Below are 8,491 nucleotides of genomic sequence, written 5' to 3'. Positions count from 1 at the left end.
AGGGTAAGCAGAAAAACACGTCTGCAAAGGAAACAAACACACCAAAAATCAAAACTCAAAACTCACACTAATGAATTAACACACTAATGTACAAAAGTTATTACACAAATTTCACGCATAATACTTCTTGAGATACAACCCATTACGGGGCTGTGACAATGCATTTCCCTCATAATCACATAGCTCATAGGCACCTTTTTGTAAAACACGTTTGACGATGTAGGGCCCATGCCACATGGGTTCGAACTTTCCTACTCCAAATTTATTGTTGGCTTGATCGTAAAGAAGGACCAAGTCGCCTTCAACAAAAGTGCGAGGAGAAACAGTTTGGTCAAAATGAGCTTTGACTCATTTCTTTTGAGCTTCGATGACCATCGCAGCAATGCGACGAGTCTCGTTAAGCCTTTCAAGATACAATAGTTTTTCCTCTTCAGGCGAGGTATTTGAAAGAAGTTCGATAGCTAGCTTAAGAAAAGGGATTTCACATTCGTTTGGAAGAGTTTCTTCTAAACCATACACCAACTGCAAAGGAGTGAATCCGGTGACCGTCTTAGCAGAAGTCCTGTAAGCCCAGAGAGTTGAGAATAACATTAAATGCCAATCCTTTCTATGTTTCCCAACGGTACGCTGAAGCATAGTAATCAAAACTTTATTAACTGCTTCAACTTGGCCATTGGCCTGTGGATAATAAGGAGTTGAGCTATCATGTCGAAGGCCCAACTGAGCAGTCAGCTCTGCCATCATGTGCTGACGAAAATGTGATCCATGGTTAGTCACGATAGCTTGAGGAACACCAAAATGTGCTATGACATGGTTAAAAAGGAATTGAGCAGCAATAATACCGTTAGCATTATATGTAGGCATCGCCTCGACCCATTTAGTAAAATAATCGACTGCAACGATAATATAACCATGCCCCTCGGTCGATCAAGGGTTACATGTCATGAAATCAATGCCCCATTTGGAAAATGGGCCAACGATAATTACTCGGTGTAGGGTGTGGGTGGGGCGCGCTACTTACGGTTGAAAATATAACATTCATGGCATTTTTGGACAACTATAATGCAATCTTTAAAGATAGAAGGCCATAAATAACTGGCGCAGAGGATTTTCTGAGCAGTGGCATATCCAAACATATGACCACCACAGGCACTAGAGTGGAAATCATTTAAGACCTACTCAACCTCTTCTAGGGTGAGACACCTGCGAAGGACAGAGTCCACATCGACCCGATACAATGTATCACCGAGGATCCGATAGGGTTGGGACTGATGCCGAATGCAGCATCGGTCAGATTGGGACAACTAAGATCGGAAAGTCTGGGTTTGGAGATAAACAATAATATCTCCATACCAAGGGTCAAGAGTGCTAATCAGAAACAAAGTTTCATCGGGTATCTGCTCAGTAAAATCAGTTGAAGTGCTTGCAGACGGAAGAGCACAGATCAACTCAGCAAAACCGAGTGATTTCTATGATTTGGCAGCAGTTGATTCCAAATCAAACTCCTGTAGGATAACGATCCATTTGGAGTATTTGCCCCCAATAACTGGCGAGTCAATATATACGTCATGGGGTTGCAATCAGAAATCACGGTGGTTTTCCATAAAAGGATATAGTGTCGAAATCTTTGGACGACATGAACTACTGCCAAGGCAAGCTTCTCGACATGAGCATATCGAGACTCAGTATCAAGAAGATTTCGGCTCAAATAATAAACCACGTGCTCGTTGCCATCGTCATCGTCCTGAACTAACACCATAACAATAGTGGTATTAGTTGCAACCAAGTAGAGGAAGTAATTGCGTCAATAATCAGGGGGATGTAGTAAAGGAGCATTGATAAGCGTGTTCTTCAAGGCATCGAAGGATTTCTGAGCAACTTCATCCCAAATGAAAGGGATCCCCTTCTTAAGTAAGCGAGTAAAGCCCTTGGCAAGTTTGATGTAATATGGGACAAATCGACAGAGAAAATTAACCTTTCCCTGTAGGCTCTGCAGTTGCAATAATGATGTGGGGGGGGGGGGTAAATTAACAATGGCCTCAACTTTCAAAGGATCAATCTGGATACCTTCGCGAGACACCATAAAACCCAAGAGTCAGCTAGACTCGATGCAAAACACACACTTGTGTGGATTGAGATGGATATTGTAATGTCGACATTGTAAAAAGATGGATCTTAAGTGATTCGAATGGTCATGACGCTTAGCAGAATGAGCTGGTAAGTCATCGAGGTATGGTTGAACAATGTGTCGAATGTCATGAAATGCATAAGACATTGCTCGTTGGAAGGTAGCGCCAACATTCTTCAAACCGAAAGGAAGCTTTTTGTAAGCAAAAGTACCCCAGGGACAGATAAAGGCCATTTTATGTTGATCAGCGGGTGAAATGTTAATCTGGTTATAGCTAGAAAAATTGTCCATGAACAAAAAAATCTCACTCCCAGTGCATTCATTGATGATTTGGTCGATAAATGGAGTGGGATAATTGTCCTTAGGACATGCGCGATTAATATTGCGGTAATCAACACAAACACGTATCGTGCCCTACTTTTTGGCAACAGGGACGATATTGGATACCCAGTCCGTTAATGGAATAGGATAAATGAAACCTGATTTTAAAAGCTCCTCCACTTATGCTTTGATAGCAACAACCTTTCCAGGGTGCACAGGATGAAGCCATTGTCGAACATGCTTAGCACCAGGATAAGTTGGAATCTCATGCACCACTATTGTTGGATTGATACCAAGCATTTCCTTGTATGACCAGGTGAAAACGTCTTAGAATTCTTTAAAAAGTTGAGTATATATCCTGATCTCATCTGGAGAACAAGAAACCCCAATATGAATGTTCTCGACAATTCCAGGTTTAACAAAAATGTCAAGAGGCATAGTAGTAGTGACGTTTCCCATATTACCTTTCGACAAGACTTCATGCACCAGGATAGGTGTCTGAAGTGGAGGTGTACGATAATGAGAAACAGATGCTTCAAGACAGGAAGGCATCTCATTGAGGCTAGGAAGAAAATAAGAATGATGATGTAGACCGTTCCATGGAGTTTCATCCAGAGACATGACCTCAACGATACTCTCATCGGTGGGTAATGTCTCGTTCAAAGGATCTAGAGAATCCCAAGGACCAAGCCAGGGAGATGGCACGTAAGTGTCCAGATTCATACTGAAAATGGAATGACTGTCTGAAGCGGCCATCAAAGCCAAGGCAACTTCTTGATAATTCAATTCAAATGGACTTAAAGGCATAACATCACCAAAGGAATCAATTTGATCTGCGGCAGGGATAATCCAAGGATCCGTAGAGATCGAGATCATATTGACTGAATGAACATTTGGAGGTGGGAGAGAAAAAGTACCCATTAAAGCAGAGTCTTTAAAGAGGCCTGCCCCCACTCTCTCGTAAGGAATCTCAGTATTTCACACATAAGGAACATTACCATTGGACAAACCATAAGAGAAGAAGGACAATTGATCAACCATGACAATTTTTCCTTCATGAGGAAAATGAAGTATGCGGAACAAAGAAGACACCACACAAAACATGGTGTGGGTCCAGCTTCGCCTGAGAAGAAGGTTGTAGTTGAGATTTGCATCTACAACTTCTACTTCTAATTCAACAGTCTTTCCTTCTAATGTAATCGACAAGTTCGTGAGAATATCGTATGGACATGAACCTCTACCATCAAAGGCTTCCAAGGTGTTAGGAGATTGGTTAAGAGAAGGAGAGCCAATGGCTTTCCAACACGAAACTGACATGATGCAGGTAGAGGCACCTTCATTAATAACCGTTCGATGAATTGTCTTTCCTTTGATAAGAACCTGTATCAGAAATGCAATCTGATGCGGAAGACGAGGCACGTGGTTCTCTAGATCGAAAGTAATCAGACTCAAATCAGAAGGATCAATAGCACCTATGGCAGACAACAGTGATTTCCGCTGCGTTGGGCAGGATTGGAGAACCTCCAAAGTAGACATCACTGAAGGGGCCTGAGCTAAATCCTCAACAATATTGTAATGTTGCGCAACTCTAGCATTCAGATTAAAAGATGACTTCCGAAGAACACCTTTGGGAGGTGGTCAGATGACAGACTCACTGTTAGGGCACTCGATATGGAGTGGACTAGAACTGGATGGAGTAGAAGTAGAAGGAATATTGGTAGCTTCTTTCTCCATTGTCTGCTTAGACGTGGTTTGATAGTCCTTAGTTCGAGTAGCGATCGAGATAGGTGATGAACCTTGCATCATGAACACTTGAGAACCTGAGGAAGTAGAGGACTGAGGTTGGTCTACCAACTGTGTCTGTTGTGATGGAAAGGGTTCTTTTAAGACAACCAAAGTCCCTTTCAGCAAGTGACTAACTTCAGATCGTTGGGGACAATCCTTAGTGTAATGATCCTCATCACAGATGAGGGAAGGATACTTCGGTTTTCTTCTAGAAGCATCATTAGCAGATGATTTAGGAGGGTCCTGTTTAGGGGCATCAACTTTGGCCTTACCTTTGCCCTTATTTTTACCTTTAGAGGCCTTATCTGCTGCGGTAGACTAGACAACATGTACCTCAGAGGTTTTACCAGGACTAGATGAATTTTTGGAGGGATTATTGGAACCAGTGTTCGAGACAAATTTCTACTTCGAAGAAGCCTTCGTGGAAGTCTAAGACACAAAACCAATCACACCGTCAACAGGTGGTGTATTCAGAGACTTTGATGCTGTCAGATTCAATGATGGTCTCAGAGCATTAGGTAACATCTCATACAATGTGCCAGATTTTGAATAGACCAAGTCTAAATACTGGGCACGGGCGATAGCTTTCTCTTCAGTAACACATCCACCCATAGCTATGTCCTTAGCAATTTTGCTGACGAATGATTTTGTGAACCATTCTGTCAACAACTCATCAGCAATCTCAAACTTGATGAGGCAACGCCGACATATCCATTCATGGATATGATCGGAAATGTGGGTCACAGTGTCTTTCTTAAGGGACGTAAGCAAATGAGTGCCAGTTTCATATCAAACCGCAATTGGAAATGAGTGAGGAAAGCCATAGTGAGAGAGTTGAAGTCACCGTAGGTACCTCGAGGAAATTCGATGTACCATTTAGTGGCAGCACCTGTGAGAGTTCTCTGAAAGAGTCGAAGATGAATAAAATCATCGACATAGGAATTGGAGGAGCACCAAAGGTGATATGTCATCACGTGGGCTTATGGATCCTCCTTAGCTTTTTCCTCGAATTTGGGGCAATCGCTCGGAATTTTCATTGGAACTGGAGACCAGTAGGGCGAATGAAGAATGGGATCATTCGTGAGCCTCGAGATATCAGGCAGCTCCAACGTAGCCAAGAAAGGAAATTGCGTGTTAAACGACATATAAGGTATTTGAGGAGACCCAAACTGCGGATTCCATCCTTGCTGTTAAGGATTTTTCCCTGACAGTGGAGGATTTTGTCCATATGGAACCTGATTTTGTCCCCACTAAGGGTTCCCTTGACCGTAAGGTGGATTTGGTCCAGGGTAGGCTTGATATTGTCCTACCATTGACCATTGATAAGCATTGTAAGCAACATATGGATTATAAGGTTGTTGAACCTGTTGACCCTAGATGTAAGGAGATTGGCCCTGCTGCTACAGGGGTTGACCTTGGCCTTGCAAAGGCTGACCTTGCTGATACGCATATAAAGCTTGCTACTGCCAAGGCTGACCTTGTTGCTACAAAGGCTGACTTTGCTGCTGTAAAGGTTGACCTTGCTACTGCAACGGTTGGTCTTGCGAGGACAAAGGTTAGGAGGAATGCTGAACAAACTGAGTCTGCAGCTGCAAAGGTTGTTGCGATTGCGGTAAAGGTTGTCCCTACTGTTGTAACAATTGCCCTTGCTGCTGCAAAGATTTCCCTTGCTGTTGTAAAGGTTTCCCTTGCTGCTGCAAAGGTTTTCCTTGTTGCTGCAAGGGTAGCTGGACAGTTCCTGGGGTTATACCCTGAGGGTATTGATAGTTCCCGAATTGAATCTGGCCATATCCACCAGGAATAATGGATTGACCAGGCTAGACATAAGCTCTAACTTGAGGAATGTAAGGTGGATTAACCAAGGCTTGCAAACCATATGGGACATAAGCCTGTTGGAATGGGACCTGAGCCATATACAACTGCTGATATTGGACGTTACCTGACCCGGATGGACCAACAGGGTTAGGAATAGCACCATAAAAAGGTTGATTCATTCCAACCATGTGAATTTGTAATCCACTCACATTGGTTTCACCTAACACAAGAGGAATATTCAAATCTTGCCCCCCAGGCGGTGGCACATTCTGTCCACTTGATGGAGGGGTAGAAGAACTTACTGAGACCTTACCTGAGACAGTCGATTGAACTGGAAGGGTTGGTTGAAACGACGAGACAGGTTGTGACGGAATGGTAGGTTGAACAAGAGGAATATTCAAATCTTGCCCCCAAGGCGGTGGCACATTCTGTCCACTTGATGGAGGGGCAGAGGAACTTACCGAGACCTGACCTGAGACAGTCGATTGAACTGGAAGGGTCAACTGAAATGACGAGACAGGTTGTGACAGAATGGTAGGTTTAACATGAACTGAGGTGACTGTAGTTTGTACAGTAGTTCGAGAGGTCATGTTCAGAATGAACAGAACTAATGTAGGCATATCATTAGAAGACCAAATGGGGTTTTTATACAATGACAAGGCACTAGGAGTACCCGAAACTAACTGAGCTAGAGTGGTATATCCATGTGGCAACATGGGTCCACTAGTTTCAGGATAGGTGAGAGATGAGACTCTTCTTGTATAAGGAAAGCCTTCTGGAGGGAATTCATATCCTTTCTCATCATCAACGTGAGGAGTATGGGTAGTGAAAACTTCTGAATGACCTAGAGAGGAGATTGGAATTTCACCTTCTGATTCCGTAGATGGAAACAATTGGTGACGAGGAAACCGAGACATATGAGGAGATAACTCCAAAGGAATACCAAGCCGATCGTATGGACTGTAAGGACATTGAGGGGATATCACAACATGATCAAACAACGGATTCGATGAATAGACAACAAGCCTCTCCGGATTTTCATGAGTCCGTGGACTCTCAAGGGTCTGAATAGGATTATCAGAGGAATCTGGATAAATTATTTAGGTGACCAGGAATCTGATGGAGGTAGATGAGAAGAAAAAGGTTGGATTCTCAGAATAATTCCAATTTCAAAACCTTAATCCTCAAGCGATTGAGGAAGTTCCGGATGAACTCCTTGGGAGGACCCTTCAGTATCAAACAATGAAGGGTAACTATGAGATGGACTCAATGGTTCAGCCATGATGACTTCCTCTCAACAACAAAAAAGGAAAGGAAATTCATTTAGGGTTTTCAACAATCTTGAAATTAATAGGGAATTACTCAATATTGGTCCAAGAAGCAACTGCTTGGGTTCGACATGTTAAATTATCGTAGGCAGTTATTTTTTGGAAACAAAAACATTGCCTTTTCATCTTTTAAGAGTTGAGAAAAGGGAGAAAAGGTGACTCTAGTCACTTTCAATAGTTTAGCGAGCTTGAAAGGACAAGTTGCTTGATGATATTTTCAAATTTAAAGAGTCAGAAAAGATCGAAATGACTGCTCAGGTGAATCTAGGTAAAAGGAGTACCAAGTAACCGTGAACTGCAATATACACCTCAACAAATAAATTTACCAAGGACTTGATGTACGTGCAGACAATCTCCCTAAATGTTGTGTTCATGTATCACGTTTACAGGGAGCCAAACTTGGCTTCCTATGGATAAAGGTTTGCAACCTATGGGGGTCTCCCTTTATATATGCGATGGTACGGGGAGCACAAGTCCATGCTAGCGTTGTCTAATGATGAAGTGAACGACAACTGCTAAGTTTTAAAGACGTCAGAACACGGCTTTAGCCTAGACCACATATGAACGTTAATGTTTCAAGTGCTCCTTAGATTAATTGATAGATTTTAAAGTTGATCTTGGAATTATGTTTTAATTTCAAGGCCTTAACGATGTTACCTATTCCTAAAATGCAAAGTATATGATGAAATGAAATACTCCAATTTGATGAAAGCTATCTATGTAGGGAAAAAGATCACTCAAACCATGCATCAAACTAAATGCAAAAGTGCATCCGTGACAATCTTCAAATTCTAAATGCAAAATATGAAATCTAATCTTTCATATGATAAGCAACTGCAATTCCAAAACAAACCTTAAAGCAAATTTTTCTTAAGATATAATGATGATTTTTTCTCTTTTTCAAAATGCAACTAACGTAATTGTTACACAGTAATTTATCACTGTCTTCATCCTAGTCCCTCTACTGTGCCATGTGTCAAATAAACATGCTCATGTCTTCCCACCAATACAAGGAGATTAAGCAAATGCTCTCTAGTGCTGCCAATTGACCCTCATTTTCCTAATTTTTCTGCCTCGACGCGAGAGTACACTTAATATACGCGACGGACCTCTG

This window comes from Pinus tabuliformis, chromosome 9 (assembly GCF_031772625.1).
Source record: "Pinus tabuliformis cultivar Carrire ecotype Pingquan chromosome 9, CPIR1, whole genome shotgun sequence".
Lineage (NCBI taxonomy): Eukaryota > Viridiplantae > Streptophyta > Pinopsida > Pinales > Pinaceae > Pinus > Pinus tabuliformis.
This window is presented reverse-complemented; position numbering follows the sequence as displayed.